The following is an 18,801-nucleotide window of genomic DNA, read 5'->3' as shown; positions in this document are numbered from 1 at the left end:
GCTCTATCCCCAGAATCGTGACCTTAGAAGGGAAGACATGCCTCTAGGGAGTTGGAAAGTGTGGGTGTGTTGGGGGTGGGACGGGTGGAAGAAGTAATTTCTTGAAGCCTGGGGCAATAGCAAGAGGCATATGTGAAGAGTCAAGTGCCCTGAGTCTCTGTCCTTTGTGTACATAAATATCCAAATGCACCCTTACCCCCAGATGAGCATATGCTCAAATATACATACTTATTGCTACACCTGAGTATACTGTGCACACATACACATGTGCATTTCCATTTAATATGTATGCCCAGAGGTGCATTCACATACAGTCCAAGTATGTGCATGCACTCAGATGCGCAGGCGTGTGCGCACGCACACACACACACACGCCATCCACAGATCTGGAATAGGAAAGCACATCTTTTCTACCAAGATAGAGATATTCCCTCTCCTGCAGACTCTCAGGCAGCAGGCCTGTCTACAGAGGCATAGCTTCATCACTGTCAGGCAATTCTTGTCAGACAGTGAGTGACACTTTCCATTCACCTACTGTAGTCTCCTCCTGGAGACACAGCTGTTTACACATGGGAGCTGAGTACCCTCCAGGGCCCCTGGTTGAAGGAGAATGAAATATTTCCATTCTCACTTCCAAATCTCTATCCACAGGACTTCCTTTTCTTATCTCTACCCCTATCCTCTCCTCCATCTTCTGCACACCCTGGCATTTGTGCATAGTATTCTTTGACTGCAGAAGGGACCTTCATGAGTATCTTACAAATAGGCCATATCATGTGTGTTCAGGAGCCACATTGCACATGCCCTGCCCTCTGCACATTTGCTGTCCTCAGTGGTCTGGGTCTGGCTACTCTTGGAGTGAACACCTGTACCCACTCTGCCTGTCCCCCTTTGCAGGTGCTGCAGTCAATCTAGGTCCCACCTGATGTTCCTATAGCTTCCTGGAGCCTGGCTTGACTGCTTTGAAAATAACAGTGTGCTCCAGCCCCACACAAGTCCTGGCTTTAACGCAGGGCCATGGCAAGCATGGAGGTGTGGAAATTACAGATAATTTGTGTGGGAGAAAGCAGCCTGCATGAGGCAAGGATACAGCCTTTCCCAGAAAAGCAGCTCAGGATAATATGGGGCCTGTGACAGGCTGAGCCCTGACTTGGTGTCATGCAACTAATGCTGATAATTATATTAAAAGTAGGGCAAATAGAACAATCTTTGATGAGCAACTTTGGGAACAGGTTGGCAGTTGATGAAACAATCTTTTGCTACAGGTGATGGGAGGACTGCCTGCGAGAAATTCATTGAGGCACCCAGGGCTCTAGCCCTCAATCAGGGGCTGGGAAGGTTAGTGTGAGCTGGCAGGATGGGGCTGGCCCAAGGCCTTGCATACAATCAAGGGTCCTATAACAAGTTGCAGGAAACAGTGGCTTAAACAAGCGCACGTTGTTTATCCCACCATTCCCATGGGTCAGGGTCCGCTGCTCAAAGTCTTATAATGCTACAGTCAAAGTGAGCCAGGCCTGGAGTCTCATCTGAGGATGTGGGGTCCCCTCCCAAGGTTGTTAGCAGAATTCTCTTCCTTGTGGTTGTAGGACTGAGGCCCTGAGCTTCTAGAGGGTTCCCACCATTTGCCACCTCGTGGTTCTCTCCACTCATAGCAGTGTGGTTTGTCAAGGCCAAGGGAGAGAGACTCCACTGTTTCTCCATCCTGGATTTCTAGGCCCTCTTCTTCTTTTTTTTTATTATTATTATTATACTTTAAGTTCTAGGGTACATGTGCACAATGTGCAGGTTTGTTACATAGGTTTACATGTGCCGCGTTGGTTTGCTGCACCCATCAACTCGTCATTTACATTAGGTATTTCTCCTAACGCTATCCCTCCCCTAGCCCCCCACCCCCCGACAAGCCCCAGTGTGTGAATCTCCCTGCCCTGTGTCCATGTGTTCTCATTGTTCAACTCTTACCTACGAGTGAGAACATGGCGGTGTTTGGTTTTCTGTCCTTGTGATAGTTTGCTTAGAATGATGGTTTCCAGCTTCATCCATGTCCCTGCAAAGGACATGAACTCATCCTTTTGTATGGCTGCATAGTATTCTATGGTGTATATGTGCTACATTTTCTTAATCCAGTCTATCATTGATGAACATCTGAGTTGGTTCCAAGTCTTTGCTATTGTGAATAGTGCCGCAATAAACATACATGTGCATGTGTCTTTACAGTAGCATGATTTATAATCATTTGAGTATATACCCACCAATGGGATTGCTGGGTCAAATGGTATTTCTAGTTCTAGATCCTTGAGGAATCGCCACACTCTCTTTCACAATGGTTGAACTAAGTTACACTCCCACCAACAGTGTAAAAGCATTCTCTAGGCCCTCTTCTAATGGGCTAATGTAATTAGCTCAGGTCCTCTCAGGATCATCTCTCTTTGGATAAACTTGAAGACAACTCATTAGAGCTTTTAGTAACATCTGCAGAATCCGTTCCCCTCTGCCACATAACTGGCCTGATCAGGAGATCAAAACCCCATCTTATCTATAGGGCCCACAGTCAAGAGGAAGGACTTGTACGGGCTTGTATTTTAGGGGGCAGGAACCTTGGGGACCTTAGAAGCCAGTCTACTACAGTCCCCCCACCTTCTAGCCTGGAACGTGACAGCTGGGGTCAACCCATTGACCAAGCTCCCTGAGAAGCTCCCTGGAATGCGAGAGCCCATGTCAGTCTTATTCCACCTCCAGTGCTGGGCGTAAAGTCAGTGCTCAGGAAATATGTATTGATTGAACAAGTGAGTAACCAACCCCTGCCTCCATAGTACCTTGATGGGGAAACTGAGGCACAGAGAAGGGAAAGAACTGTTTTAAGTCATCCAAAGCAACAGATGACAAAACAAAACAGTGATAGGCACTACAATTTACTAAGGTCCCATGCTATCTTGCTAGCTTGTCTCCCTGGATTGTTGTAAAGCTGTGATTAGGAATTATGATTATCCCAGGTTTACAGATAAAGAAACCAAGTCTTGGAGAGGTGAAACAACTCATCCAAAGATGCTGCTCGCTCTCTCCCTCTCTCGGCTCCACCCCAATGTCTCAGATGATCCCTTTTCTATGTGCCATAGTCTGTGTCTGCCAGCAGGACAGACTGAGTGCAGGGTTAGGAGGCCAGGCATACAGCGAGGGCCGGGGGCGCCTGGATGCATCCTCCCTCCCGTGCCTCTGCCCAGCCCCACTTCCTTCGGAGGGGAATTAAGTCCTCAGTCTGTTTCACACTGGGACAGGGCCACCCACAGGGGAAGAGGTGTTTCTAATTACTCATAATTAGCCAGCCTGATTAGTCCTGTCATGAGGGATTGTCTCTTCCAGCTCTTTCTTTTGTGTTCTGAGGACACTTATCTGTTAAGGAGGGGATCTATCCGCAGTGGCCAGGGAGGAGAGGACACACAGGAATCTGACTGCAGCCGGCAAAGGGGTCTTGGTACGCCCACAGCAATAAGCATCTCTCTGAGCCTGCCCCTCCCACCAGGTCCCCCTGGAAAACTTAGCCCCCCAGCACAGAGAACACTGCTCCGCCTTATTGGAAGAAGAAACCTGGCTCAATCCCTGAGGAACATGTCTGTCCTGCCTCCCTTCCCCAGATATCCATATAGATCACCCCCTCACCTTCTTTAAGTCTCTGTTTGAAGGTCCTTACCTGCCCTGTGTAAGCTACACCCTCCATCACTCTCCACCCCTCAACCCTGCTTTAGGACACAGATTTTGAAGCTAGATTATTGGGTTCAAATCCTGGCTTTGCCATTTGGACAAGTTACTTAACCTACTGTGCTTCAGTTCCTTCATCTATTCAGTGGGATTGAACCATCTCATCTACCTTTTAATGTTAATATAATATTTAAATAAGTGAATACATGTAAAGCATTTAGAACAGTGCCTAGCACAGAATAAGTACAATATAGTATCAATTATTCATTGTTTGCTCTTTTTCTTCGTAGATCTGACATGTTGCATAGTGTCTGTCTATTTGTTTCAGATCTGCCTCCCCTAAGTGAATGTGAGCTGCTTGAGGGCAGGGTCTTTCTTTGCTCAGTGCTCTGTTCCCTGTGTTTAGAGGTGCTTAGAGCAGCTACTCGTGTTTGTTGAGTTGGTGAATGAATCCCACCTTCCCTTTCTCCAGATAGCAGGTTCATTCTTCTCTTCACTCTCAGAAACTGCAATTTAAAGAGAATAAAAGTGCATCTCCCATGTCCCCATCATCTCTTAATCCCTCTCACCATGATTCATGGCCATAGACTGCATTTCTGGAATGACAGACTCCCCTGAAATACAATAACTCAATTCCAGAATACAAGTAAATGGTCTGAGACCCAGGTCACAAACCCACATCACAAAGTCCTGGAATTCTAGAATTCATGGAGTCCTAGAATGGACGACAGGACTTGAGAATTCCAGGATGAAACTCTACAATCTTCAAATGTAATCTGAGAATTGCTGGTAGTAGGACCCAGGAATCTTGGAAAGGAAGCCCAGAATTTCAGAAGAGAGGCTTGGAATTGGATCATTGGGAGAATCTGGTGAAACCAGCTGGCTTCCTTTCACTGGCTTTTTTTGCGGTGATAAAAAGGCAAGTGGTGCTTGTGTGTGCTCAGAGCCGAGGGGCAGGGTGAGGGGCCAGGATAGCGGTGGGAAAAGAGCTCCCCTGTGAGTGTTGCTAGGCACCGGCACCAGGGAAGGAGAGGACAATGGGGCTGGCCTGGCTGGGGTAGGTAGAGCCGAGGGCTGAATCCTGATCAGAATGCTGGGGGAGGAAGAGAGGGAGGGCTTCGGGACAGCACGCAGAGAGGCGGGCATAGCCAGGCCTAATCCCATTACAGCTGCTCATCCAGCTGCCAGGGCTGGCAGGCATCAGGCCTTGGCTATGCCCTCCCCTCCTCCAATTGTGGGCTTAGGCAGCAGAGGGCTTTGGATTCAGAAGTTTCTCCACCTTGTTCTGAAGTCCCTACCCCAGAGCAGGAGTGTGACTGTGCCTTGAGCCCTGGCAAACTTAGGGCTAAAAGTAGGGTGGGGACAAGGGGGGCTGGAGGATGGAGGAATCCCTCAAGGAAATAGATTGACCCAGGATAAAATGGGGATACTTTGTAAGAAATTTTGGATATACAACAGAAGTTCAACTAACGACCTTGACACTAGTTCTACCCAAAGAACTAACTCAACCCCAGCCAGAGCTTCCGCCCAGGTCAGACACTCAATCCTGACTCCATCCCAGTTTGGCCTCTAATCCCAGCCTCAGAACAAGCTCCTGCTCTGGCCACAGACTGACCTGTAACCCTAACTCAGGGCAGAACCCTGATCCCAACTACAGATTCCTTGAAAAATGACACTTAGATGAGCCCACAGATAGCGGAAAACAGGATTCATCTTAAAAAGTTCAAAAGACCAGTGGACTTCCTTAAAATGGTCAAATGGAGCCCGCTAAACATGCTGGCTTATGGAAACCTACAGCTGCAAAGACTTGAGCTGCAGTCCCTGTTAAAGCCCACAGCAAGCTGACTCATCCCCTTCCTGATGGAGGAGAGTCTTCTGCTCCAGGAACAGTTCCACTCCAAACCCTGAGCTCTTCCCAATATGGGAAAGAGTATCTAGAAGGAGATTGGTGGACCAGGCAGTTTATTTGACCCAGAGTCAAGACACAGGGAACAGTGTCTTGGGGATGGAATCAGCAATGTTGGAGGAGATGCTGATTGTGGTGGTGGGTGAGTGATCCTGGAGGGAGGTGGCCCTGGTGGTGTTGGAGGTGGAGATGCAAACTTTGATGATGTTAACAAATGGAGACGGAGCTATAGATGAATGTTCCTAAACCCAGCAGTAGCCACATACTCACGTGGGTCTTTCAACTTTTCTTTACTCTCATTGTTTTTCTTCATGAGTCGGGAAATTTTTAGGAGGAATTTTGTAACAATCCAAATAACAAATCTGAGTCTGTGTGTTCCCTGTTTCTCCTTTTAGCATCTCCAAGGTGGAAGGAGTTATCTTCTTCCCATCAATATGGCTGCACAGCAGAGCTGGCGGCTTCCCCCTTAGACACTCAGTCTGACACAACTGCTCACTCCCAGAAGTTCAAGGGAGTTCTGTCTGGGAAGGATGGATGGTCTCTCTCAGAGCTCCAATCACCTGCTCCTTTCTGATACTTCTGCCACCTGATCCCATGTTCACTTCTCAAGGAGGGCAGCACTGTAGATGTGTTCATCAGTACACTTCTTCTTTATTGGTAGGCTGCTCTTTGCCACAAAAACCATTTAGCATCCTACATGATTAGCATTCTAGACCTTTCATCTTGACTTTGGTTCTAAATGGTAGTGTCATTGCCCAGTTACTGTGACATTGAAAACACCCTCACACATTTTCAGCATTGCCCACCCTTTACCCCTTAGAAAACTATCTTGAGATATTATCTATGAAAGACTTGCAAAGAGAGTGGCCTCAAATCTGTTTAAACAATGTTATCCCCCACCCCCACCCCTACCTGCAGGTAATAGAAAGTGAGGACTTTAGAAAGTGAAAACCTCTGAAGATACATTTGTTGGGGACATCCAAGCAAGGCAGGTAGGAAGAGAATCTTCCTGTCACCTCAATCAAGTAAAAGGAGCTTGAAAGATTCTTTGGAGATCTTGGAAAGTTTCCCCTGAAATTGGGTGACTCAGGGATGGGCAGCTGACTGCACAGACACACATCCCAGAGTGAGGTGTAGGAAGAACAATGGACAGTTTGGAGGATAAGGTGCCAGAAGAAGCGTGGTAAGAAAAGCAGTTAGAAGGTGAGCAAGACCAGGTTATGGCCATGAATGCCAGGCCAAGAGATTGAATTTATTCTTGGAGGATGCAAAGCCAGGGAAGAGCTTAGGGCAAGGAATGTTAAGCAGGATCGCTTGGCTGCAGGGTGGAGGATGTACTGGAGGTAGGGAGATCAGTTGGGAACCTAATGAAACAGAGGACAGATGGTGAAAGGCTGACAGAAAAGGACAGGGCTGGATCTGAGAAGAAAATAAGATAAATGAATGGGAACCATTTTTGAAAACTCCAAGGGCAGGACCCATAAGAAGAATTTTTGTTATTGTTTTTAATCACTTTTTTAAAAAAGAAGAAAAATAGCGAAAACCTCTGGAGAATAAATACCTTGAGCCATTGCTGGCCATTAACATTTTAGCACAAATTCAGATTCATCCATACAGCAATTAAAATTTAGCACAGTCAGAGCACTAAAGAACGGACACTAGGTGGGGTGAGGAAAAAGGAAAATGTGCCAGCAGGAAAATGCAAGATCTAGGTGGGAACAAATCTGGACGCCTAGATATGGAGTTGCTGATACAGACAGAAGCAATAAGCGGGAGTGTCAGACAGACAGCTCTAGGCTGGTGTTCACATATATGTCCCTTCCACAACCTACCAGCCAGCCTTAGGATCCCGGTAAGTCACTTAACTTCTTAGACTCTCCATTTTTCCATTCGTGACTCAGGGATGATGCTGTCTATCTCACGGGGTCAAGTTCTGTAAAGGACCTTTTAAACTGCCGAGCTCTGTGAATTCCATCAGAATGCTGAAAGTCATCCTTGGAAGTGGTTCTCCATTACCGTTCACTGACTTGCAGCCAGGCCATCAGCTACCTGTCTCCTTAAAATTAGTTTAGTCTCTTTCAGGGAAAGCTTGATTAATCTTAATGTGTACAAGATGGGAAGGACAAAAGAAAAGAAGTGAGAATTCATGCAGCTAAATGTTACATTTACCAGAAACCCTTTATGGACCTCAGTTTCCCTGTCTGTCCAATGGGAGTGACAATATTTATCCTCATTATTTATAGAGAATCCAAGGAAATAGCCCCCATTCCTCTAAAAACCTTTTTTTTTTTTGAGATGGAGTCTTGCTCTGTCACCCAGGCTGGAGTACAATGGCACAATCTCAGCTCACTGTAAGCTCTGCCTCCTGGGTTCATGCGATTCTCCTGCCTCAGCCTCCCAAGTAGCTGGGACTACAGGTGCCAGCCATCACACCAGGCTAATTTTTTGTATTTTTAGTAGAGATGGGATTTCACCATGTTAGCCAGGATGGTCTTGATCTCCTGACCTCGTGATCCACCCGCCTCAGTCTCCCAAAGTGCTGGGATTACAGGCGTGAGCCACCATGCCTGGCCACCTCTAAACTTTTTCAAGCAAAGGGACTATAGTCTTTCTTTTCATTTCTTGCCACTCACTAACTGTGATCTTGTTTTTAATTTTTTATTGCCTCAGTTTTCCCAGCTGTAAAATGTGAAGAATAATGGCACATAGGGTTGCTGTGAAGATTAAGTGTATTTAAATGTTATAATGCCTAGGATAGTGTTTGGTGTGAGTCTACCTTCTAAGCAATAGCTATTACTACTGCCACTACTCTGCCACTACCACAGCCATCATCACCCATCCCACTGGCCTGGCATTCAGTGGACATTCCATGAGTGTTTGCTGAGCTAGACTGCTCATGGATTTGAACTTGTGGTGGGAAGTGTGCAATGTTACACAGGAGGGGAGCACAGACCCAGCCCTCCTGTGCTCGCTGTGCTTGCTACTCAGAACCTTGGCTTCCGTGACCATCTGAAGGGCTCAGAACGGACCTTTCAAGATTAGAATTCGGTAAGGAGAATTAGAGTAGCTCCCAGTTTCCAGATCCTTCCATCTAATGTTGGACCATGCCAAGACCTTCTGAATGGCTGCCCTCTTAGCCGACTTGACCCTTTATAACCTGGGTCCAGATCAAGAATCCAATGTCAGTTGGTTGAAATAGGACTTCTCTCCAGAGGTCCAGAGCCATACATCCAGCAGCCTATTGACCCCAGTGGCTTCACAGACATGTCCAGCCCAGTCTTTCCAACACCGGACACAGGATCTGCGCCCTCCCCGCCATGTCCCACCTCCACAGATGATACCACATTCATCTCCTGGATAAATTGGAAATCTGGGAGTCATTCTTCACACTTCCCCAGCTCTCATGATTCACCTGAGCAACGAGCATTTGGCACAGATTTCCTGTGGGCCAGGCACAGTGCCAACCACTGAGGTGGCAGTGGTCCCTGCCCTCCTGAAGCTTATAGTCAGATGCAGTACACAGAACTGGAACAATAATTGCACAAATAATGTAAAACAACCTGTGATATTGAAATAAAGAATAGGGTGCCATAAACCTATGTAACAAGACAGCCTGAGCTCACCCAGCGGTCAGGGAGGCCTCCCAAAGAAATAGTCAGTTTATCTTAGATCTGAAGAACAAATGAAGGGAGCTGAGCGCTGGGTGGGGACAGAGGGGGTGAGGATACTGCAGCAGAGTAAGAAACAAGAGCAAAACTGTGAGTAGAGAGGGAGGCACCAAGCACTCAACCCACTGGACTCAGACCAGCATGACTGGAGGACAGACAGCAAGGGAGAGAGGTTGGATTTGAGGCCGGAGGGCCAGGTCAGACCTTGGGGGCCCATCAAGGCCTGGGGTTTTACCTCAGACCAGTGGGAAGCTGCTGAACACATGACAAAGCCTCATTTGCATTTTAAAAATGTCACCCAGGATGCAGGGGAAAGATCGGGTTGAAGGATGCAGGGAAATCAATAAGGAAGCTTGTTGCAGTAGATGAGGCAAAAGATGTGATTTGGACTAATGGAATGGTGGGAGAGGTAGAGAGAGATGGAGGATCTGGAGACCACCTTAGGAGATAAAGACAGCAGGACTACAGTTCCCAGATTCTCTTGCAGCCAGGTGTGAGGTGTGACTAAATTCAGGGCAGTGGGGTGTGAGCAGGAGTGATAGGAACAACATCCAGTTTGTGCCCCTGAAGGGAGGGGTATGGCCTCCCCTTTCCCTTTTCCCTCCCCACTGGCTGGAATGGTGATGCAATGGTGGGAACTAGGGCAACAATCTTGGGCAAAGAGGAGGAAGCTGCTTTGTAAGGAGAGCAAAGCCACGTGATTTAGCAGGAGTCCTGCCCCCCCCCACCCCCCCTCCCCGCCACCCAACCCACCATTGCCCAAACCCGTGATTACGGAACTGGCATACCAGCCCTGAATTGCCTACTCACATTTTTATGTGAGGAAGAAAGCAATTTCTATTTTGTTTGGGCACTGCTATTTTGGGTCTCTCTGCTACAGCTGCTGAATCAAATATTCACAGAGTGGTGGATTACACATGAAGATGATGGAAAAGAGAGGGAAGGCTGGCTGGCCCTAAGGTCCCTGTCTTATACCACTGGATGGATGGTGGTCATGTTCATTGACACAGGGAGCCCTGGTTGGAGAAACAGACTTTGAGATGGAGGGAGGCAGTGGTGGTAAAGATTATGAACTTGACTTGGGCAAGTAAGTTTGAGGTACCTTGAGGGGAACACAGGGAGAAACATCAAAGGAGCAGGCAGGGCACTCAGAAGAGAGATGGAAGTTGGAAGAAAGTGTAATCAGAGGGTGAATTAATCTGCAGTTCTCAACCTTGACTGCAGAGGAGAACTTGGTAAATCCTGACACCTGGGTCCCAACCCAGAGATTCTGAGTTTATCAGGTCTGGGAAGCAGGCCTGGCATGGGCATGTTTTTAAAAGCTCCCCGGGTGATTGTAGTGTGCAGCCAGGGCTGAGAACCACCGGTATGGATGGCAATTGAAACCATGGGAGTGGATGAGATGGCCCAGGGAGGAAGGATAGAGTGAGAAATGAATCAATCTTCAGGTCCTGTCGATTGCAGTGCCTCTTACATCTTCTGGGCCCTGCTGGGATGTGAGAAAGAGCGGGTGACACGTAGCAACTGTCCAGCCATCCCCAGCACAGCACCCATATGGACTGTGGCAAGGAAAGCCAGATAGGAAGCACAGTAGTCCTCTCAGACAGGGCCTTGCAGTGACATCACTGGTCTGTCTCCTCCCTCCCTCCCAGGGCTGCCTCTTGGCCACTAGGAAGCTGCTCTGGTCTTCACAGCTGACCTGGCCACAGGCTGACAGGGAGTGGGCTCCCCTCTCCCTCCTGGGAAGGAGCCCCTGCCCAGGGCAAGACCACAAATGTCTGTCACTGCAGCTGATGACCCTGTCTTCAAGTGCCAGGCCAGGCTGCACGGCAAACACACAGATGAGCACTCAGGGACATCTACCACTTACTTATTATATGACCAGCCAGTTTTTTGTTTGTTTGTTTTTCTAGGCCTCAACTTGCTCATCTGTAAAAGGGAATAGCTATGCTCAACACTACCAAGAAGGTAGGTTTTGTTGTGAGCATCAAAGTCATTAATGAAACAATAAGAATTTATGAAGTACCTTTCATTGGGCCTACCTCTACTGTCTTTTGGATGAGAGTGGACAGAAGAGCAAGAGAGAGACAGAGAGATGAAGGGAACCTATAAAGTCCCTAGTGCTCTTAGGGAGCTTACAGAAGAATGTGCCAGACGCAAGTGAAAGCCCAGAAGGGAAAAAGCCCATAGCATTTAGGTCAGGAGGAGAATGTGGTTTACAGGGCTAGGGTCAGTGGGAAAGGGAGGATGCAGGGAGGCCCACCATAAGGATTTTCCAAAGGGTCAGCCAGACCCGGTTTTGAATGTCAGCGTTGCCACTCTCTGATTATGTGCCACTGGGAAAGTTACTCATTGCTTATCCTTTCTGAGCCTGTTTCTTCATCTCAAATTACTCAGCTTAATGCCTAGAATATAGTAGTAGTCAATAGTAAATACTAGCTCTTTTTGTTGTTAACAGGGTTATACCAAATTCAGAGGGCTGTGAGTGAACTTGCAAAATATCTGTCCTCGATTAGATGCTCACTATATATTGGTTCCTTTTCTTCATTTAAATTTAATCAAGCAAACCTTCAGTGTGGCCCAAGGGTAGCCCCAGAAGACTGTCAATGCTCTGTAACAGTGAGGTGTCCAGCAGCTTTGTGGCTTGTAGGGGAGAGGACTGTGGGAGACAGAGCTGGGGTGACCATCCACAAGTGTGAGAAAATGGTTATCCACCTAGGCTGCTAGGATAGGATGTGAAAGGGCAGACACAGGGCTAGGAGGACCTGTCTGACACAGGGAAGGTCTAGAAAGAATCATGCCCACAGTGGGTGGGTGTGGGAGGCACCCACTGGGCAGGAGCACTGTGGGAATGGGGAGGAAAGGAAAACCTAGAAGAAAACGTTTCCTGGATGGGCGGTACTGTGGTCTGAATGCGTCCCCCAGAATTCATTTGTTGAAACTTAATCGCCAATGTGATAGTACTAAGAGTTGGGATCTTTAGGAGGTGATTAAGTCATGAGGGTGGAGCCCTCTTGAATGGGATTAGTTCCCTCATAAAAGAGGCTGAAGGGGGTGCCCTAGTCCTTTTTGCCCTCTGCCTTCCACCTCAGGGGGACGCAGCAGCAAGGTATCATCTTAGAAGCAGAGAGCCAGCCTTCACCAGACCCGGAAACTTCCGGTGCCTTACTCTTGGACTTTCAGCCTCCAGAACTGTGAGGAATAAATTTTCATTATTTGGAAATGACCCAGCCTCAAGTATTTTGTTACAGCAGCACAAATGACTAAGGCAGGTGGGTACATGTATGGATGAATGGGTGGGCTCCTGGATCCCGTGTCCAGGCAGACTTGGATAATTGGCTGCTGAGCCCCTACCCTGATGCCTACTGGTTCTCCAGTCCCTACATCTTCCCCTGTTGCTGTGCCTCTGGGACCAGGATTGCCTATCCTGCCCTGTAGGAATTGCTCTCCCAATGTCTGGACTGTGGCACCACCCAGATCCCTGAGTTGGAGGATTCTCCCAGGGCTGGCTGCAACCTCAGCTCCCAGTCCCTCCACTGGGACATGCTGGCAGGTCCTAAGTAACTTGAAGGAGTCTTCCATGTCCCCTCTGCCCAGGCCCTGCTCTTTCCTTCTTCGGGGTCAGGGGGAGGGGGAAGCATCTCAATCTGAGGTTGTGTTTCCCTGTGCTCTGCAACCTCCATTAAGGGAGTTGCCTGACTTCCTCTCCCAGCACCTGACCTGCCTTCTTGATGACCAAGCTTCCTCCTCTGTGTTCAGAGCCTGGTCATGGTGTTGAAGTGCTCCTTGATGGGGTCTTGGAGTTCTCAGAGAAGATGCCAGCCTGATCTGAGTGTCCCTGAGGCCCCTTTGTGGTTCAAAGGCTTTCAAACATCGAGGTCAATGAGCTTGTTCTCCGGGCTGCAGCCTGAGCCTGGCCTCTTCACAGGGGTTGGCCCTGGGAGGTAAGAGAGAGGCAGCTTCTGCCTGTTTGATTTGGGGCCCTGGGCACAATTAGTTGAGGCTCCTGAAAGTTCTGGCACATGTATAGAGCTTCATCCATATTTGCTGAATAAATTATACCTGGAAGGGACCTTAAACACCACCTGATCTAAGCCCGTTTATTTTTTAGACAAGGGGGTGAAAAGTACTAACTTGCTGGGAGTAGAGAACATGATGGGTGGTTCCGCCTTCACCCTGTAGAAGGTCGTTCCCTTAGCACGTTCCTCTCAGAACCACAAAGCTAGGTTGGACTTGTGTGCCTCCCCTCCAGCAGGACACGCTCTTTCTCAGCCAACAACACATCCACTCTAGGTGTTTGCCTCTAACAGTGATCCGAAGACACTCTCCTGCCACACATACCCTAGTGATGCAGGAGGCAGTCTCCACGCCCCAAAGACATGAACTGTGGATGATGGAATCTCAGACAGAGGCCCTCCTTGTTAACATCACCCTCCCTGGCCAGCCCCCATGGGTGTGAGTGACCAGAAGATCCCAGCCACTCAGCAGAAGTAGAAGCAATTGGACTGCAGAAATCCATGAAAGAGAATGGATTTTCTTACTGTGTGCAGAGTCTTTAATTTCCTGTGTTTGCCCCCAGAGGGCTTTTTCATTGACAAAGCACTTGGTTCTGCGGGCAGTGCGGTTGAAGGGAAGCTGCTGATGGGGAAATTAGTGACAGGGAACGAGCAGAGGCTGGTAAGCTGGAATGGCAGATCAAGGAGGCGGTGGAAGAGACAAAACCAGGCCTGCGCTAGAGGTGGGGGGTGCCCAAGGCAGCCAAGAGTGGGCAGACTGAGGACAAAAGCCAGGTCGAGTGGTGCCAGGATCCAGGTGGCAGTGAGCAGATGTCAAACCAGAAACACGTGCTGCAGAGAACAGATTCCTGGAGACAGAGACCTTGTGAATCAGCTGAGAGACAGCTGGAGCGAGGGATGGGGGCCAAATGGAAACTTCTAGTGCCAGGGTCATGACACAGAAAGCTCAGATCAGAGTTTCTACCCACCTTTCCCCTCATGTCCTGAACCCCAAACTCTGTCAGAGCCCAGAGCTGAATGTGCTTTTCAAGGAGGAGAAACTTCTCTTATGGCCTAAGAAAGAAAGAGTAGTCTAGAGAAGATAGGGTTGACATGTTTAAGAGAGATCAGGGGAGGGAGTCCCACATCCACCCATTGTGGGCATGATTCTCCCTAGACCTTCCCTGTGTCTTTTGTCTTCACCCAAAAGAAGGATATGTTTATCTTTAAAGGATATTTATCTTAAGTACAGAAGTCACTTTGAAGCAGGTAGGGTTACCTGCTTCAAACGAGTGACCTGGGCCACCCTGCCCACACCTCAGGGCTTTCCTCCTGCCTCAGCTGGGGCCACTTGACACTCTCCTGCTCCTCCATGTCTTTTCAGGAACCAGAAATGCCTAGCTGCAGGAGCTCAGCATGAAGCTGGCCACCCTGGAGGGCTTGGGCCTGGAAATGAGCCCAGCTACCCAGATGCCCTACCTTGGGTCAATGAGCCCTGCTGCTATCTTGCTTGCTCCAGCCAGCCAGAGGCTGACAGGCAAAATGTGAGCGAGCCTGGAAACTGACCACACCCTCCCACTTGAGATACTTCTTCTCCTGCCTAGTCTTCCTTTTGCCTCACTGGAATCTCTCTCCCAGCCTCCTGCATTGATCCTTCTCCATGGCTCACCCTCTAACTGCTGGTATGCTTCAGGCTCTATCCTAGCAACCTTCTCTCCAACATCTACAATTTCTCTAGGTGATCGCATTGCCCCTCATGGCTTTAAATTCTATCAATGTACTAAGTCTGACCCCCAAATGTCTTTCTCCACCCCTGGTGTCCCTCTGCAAATCCAGCTGCTTTCTTATATGTCTATAGTCGTCTCAAACTTAGCAGGACAAACACAGAACTCTGGAGCTCTTCTTCCAAGGCCGTACCACCCCCAGCTTCCCCATCTCAGCAAAAGGCATCACCCCCCACCTCGCTGTTCACAGCAAAGCCCTACTGAGTGTTCTTGCTTTCATCCCTTCCCTTACACATCACCACGCCCACTCCATGAGTGAGTCCTGAGGAGTCCCTGGGAACGCTGAACCATCTCCCCTCTCTCCATGTGTTAGTCCATTTTATATTGCTAAGGAATATCTGACGCTGGGTAATTTCTAAAGAAAAGAGGTTTATTTGGCTTATAGTTCTGCAGGCTGTACAAGAAGCATGGCATCAGCACCTGCTTCTGGTGAGGCCTCAGGAAGCGTCCTATCATGGTGGAAGGGGAAGGGGGAGCAGGTGTGTCACATGGCGCGGGAGGGAGCAAGAAAGAGAAGAGGAAGTGCCAGGTGCCTTGAAACAGCCAGCTCCCAAGTGAACTAACAGCCAGAATCCACTCATTACCATGGGGAGGCCATGGAGTCGTTCACGTGGGATCTGCCCCCATGACCCAAACACCTCCCACTAGGCCCCACCTCCAACACTGAGGATCACATTTCAACATGAGATTTGGAGGAAACGAACATCCAAACTCTATCACTCTGTCACCACCATTTTCATCATAGCCAAGCCACCATCCTCCGGACATCCAGACCCTGGAACCAGCTCTATGTTTACTCCCTGTGTGGCCTTGGGCATGTTACTTAACCTCTCAGGGCCATAGTCCCCTCATATATAAGCTGAAAAATAGTAACAATAACTCCCTTATGAGATTGTTGTGAAAACTAAGTGAGGTACATAAAACAGAAGAGTGCTAGGACACAGGAACCGGTACAATGAGTATTATTGCTAGTCAACTCAATGCTGGGCAACAGAAATATAGTTTGTGGTCCATAAATGGGAATTATATATGGAGTGTTAAAAGTTCCAGTAGCCACATTATTAAAAAAAAATAAGTGGAATTAATTTTAATGATATATTTTATTTAACCCAACATATACACAATTTTATCATTTAAAAATGTAATCCATATAAAAATACAAGTGAGATATTGTATTCTTTGTATTGTGCTGAGTCTGAAATCTGATATTTTATACTCACAGAACTTCAGTTGGACTAGCCACATTTCAGGTTTTTGTTTTGTTTTGTTTTTTGAGACGAAGTCTTGTTCTGTTGCCCAGCCTGGAGTACAGTGGCAAGATCTCGGCTCACTGCAACCTCCACCTCCGGGGTTCAAGCAATTCTCCTGCCTCAACCTCCCGAGTAGCTAGGATTACAGGCACACACTACCATTCCCGGCTAACTTTTATTTTTAATAGAGATGGGGTTTCACCATGTTGGCCAGGCTGGTCTCAAACTCCTGACCTCAAATGATCCACCCACCTCAGCCTCCCAAAGTGCTGAGATTACAGGTGTGAGCCACCATGCCCGGTCATTTCAGGTATTCAAAAGTCACATGTGGCCAGTGGCTACTGCATTCAGCACAGGTCTAAGTAGTTGCGATGCTTCCCTTCTTCCTGTACAGTAGTTTCTCAACCTCTGCACCGCTGACATTTTGGACAAGCAGTGGAGACAAAATCTGAACCCAGAATGTATATAGAAAGAGCCACAGGCTAGAGTACAGTGACCCTGGGTTATTCTTTTTTTCTTCCTCTTCTTCTTCTTTTTTTTTTTTTTGAGACAGAGTCTCACTCTGTTGCCAGGCTGGAGTGCAGTAACGTGAACTTGCTCACTGCAAGCTCCGCCTCCTGAGTAGCTGGGACTACAGGCACCTGCCACCACGCCCGGCTAATTTTTTGTATTTTTTTTTAGTAGAGACGAGGTCTACTATTTTTTAGCCAGGATGGTCTCGATCTCCTGACCTCGTGATCCACCTGCCTCGGCCTCCCAAAGTGCTGGGATTACAGGCATGAGCCACCACGCCCAGCCCTGACCCTGAGTTATTCTGAAAGAGCAAGGACCCGGGGGGACTCCAACATCTTGAGCAGTTTCTCAACCTCAGTATTATTGACATTTAGGGCCAGATAATTCTTTGTTGGGAGTGGAGAGCTGTCTGCCCTGTGCATCACAGGATGTTTAGCAGCATCCCTGGCCTCTACGCACCAGCTGCCAGTAGCACTCCTATCCTCACACTCTGCTGACATTGCTAAAAATCCCTGGGGGTTGTGGGGACAACACCCGGTTGAGAGTCATTGTTCTAGAGTCTCTTCTGGGTCAGTTCCTCGAATGGCTTCTCATTGCACTGAGGAAAAAGTCCAGACCCCTCACAGTGGGTGACTGAGTCCCAAGATCCAGCCCCTGCCTCCAGAATGCATCCCCTCTTCTCTCCTCTGCATCCCCTACTCCTCCCAAGCCTCCTTGTTCAGTTCCCGGACAAGGCCAAGTTCTTTCCTTCAGTACAATCTTCTCCAACCTGGTCCCTTGACTTGCCCCACTTCTCCCCTTGATGCTTACGTTGCTGATTGCTTCATATCACTCTAGTCTCAGCTTAAAGCTCAGTGAGTCTTACCAGATACCTACCTCCCAACCCCAAATCTAACATCACTTTTCACCCACCATCCATCCTGTGGTTGAGTCTTTGCATGCTGTCTGATAATTTTTCTAGGTTACTATTGTCTGACTCTTTCCTCTAAGACACAAGTTCCAGGACCACAGGGACCTTGTCTATCTTGATATCACTCCCTTCCCAGCATCTGAAAGAGTGCCAGGCACTGGATAGGTGTTCTCAATTAATATTTGTTAAAGGAACCTATGCCCTTTCTGTACTGGCCTCTGGGTCTAGGCTCACGGTCAACAAACCCTCCCCCATGCAACCATGTCAGGAATCTCCCTTGATTTTCCAGTGTTTGGTCAAAGAGTTGCTGCCTCTCCAATTCTGCTTGGCAGACTGCTACATACAGCAATTGAGGTTCTGCTCCATTCAATGGCACCCTAGGGAGGTGTGAGGGACTGAAATTCATGCACTGCAGGGCCAGGACTGCCTAGAGAGGGCGTCTTTTATTCTAATTCACGAAAGGGGCCCTGAGGGCCGACAGCATCCTTGTCTATCTGGCTGCCTGATGGTGCCAGTTGCCCCCTCCCAAGGGAGCCCCCCACTGCAGCAGTTGTGCCTGCTGGTTCTGAAAGCCTCTTGGTCATTTGTGGGACCCAACCTGGATGGGGGAATGCCTGGATCTCTGCTCTTTACCTGAGGGTATGCTGTAGGTAGGACAGCACCTCCTTCCCTTACCCTTGGTCCGTGGGTGCCGCTCTCCCTGCCCAGCTACTCACATACAGAAGCAGCAGTCTGTAGGACTCTTTACTCTCTGCACATCCTGCCTTCAACCCCATGTCCCAGGGTCAGCTCCAGCTTCTGCCTCACTCAGGACAAGGGTGGAATGGTGTCGTCAATGCAGGAGTGGCTGTGATCTAAAACAGAACTGCCCAGCCTCCAGAGCCTGCAAGTCCTGGGAGCAGCAGAAAAAACTACAAGGGCAAAGCCATCCTGGGAGAAGAGTCCTCACCAGTGGCATGGAGTGAGCAGCAGCGGGTGGTTTGGAGCAAATGGCCCTGGAGACATCAGCTAATAAATGCCCTTGAGACATCCACCCTTCAAAGTCCTTCAGTGGCAGTGTGGGCGTCTGTCTGAAGGCCATT

The 18,801-nt window shown here is 48.6% G+C and overlaps 1 protein-coding gene across 1 annotated transcript in view; it reads right to left on the bottom strand.

Moving 5' to 3' along the window:
* The window catches only part of LOC105475819 (ADCYAP receptor type I), an 82,873-nt gene extending 64,419 nt beyond the window's left edge, over nucleotides 1–18,454 (bottom strand). Inside the window, exon 1 of the mRNA XM_071094996.1 lies at nucleotides 18,436–18,454. The gene's annotated coding sequence lies outside the window, so the exon portion shown is untranslated. The remainder of the gene's footprint in view (nucleotides 1–18,435) is intronic.
* Nucleotides 18,455–18,801: the final 347 nt, after the last annotated feature.

Source organism: Macaca nemestrina, chromosome 4, assembly GCF_043159975.1.
Source record: "Macaca nemestrina isolate mMacNem1 chromosome 4, mMacNem.hap1, whole genome shotgun sequence".
Lineage (NCBI taxonomy): Eukaryota > Metazoa > Chordata > Mammalia > Primates > Cercopithecidae > Macaca > Macaca nemestrina.
Note: the sequence above shows the minus strand (reverse complement) of the source record. Positions and strands in the feature narration are given on the sequence as shown.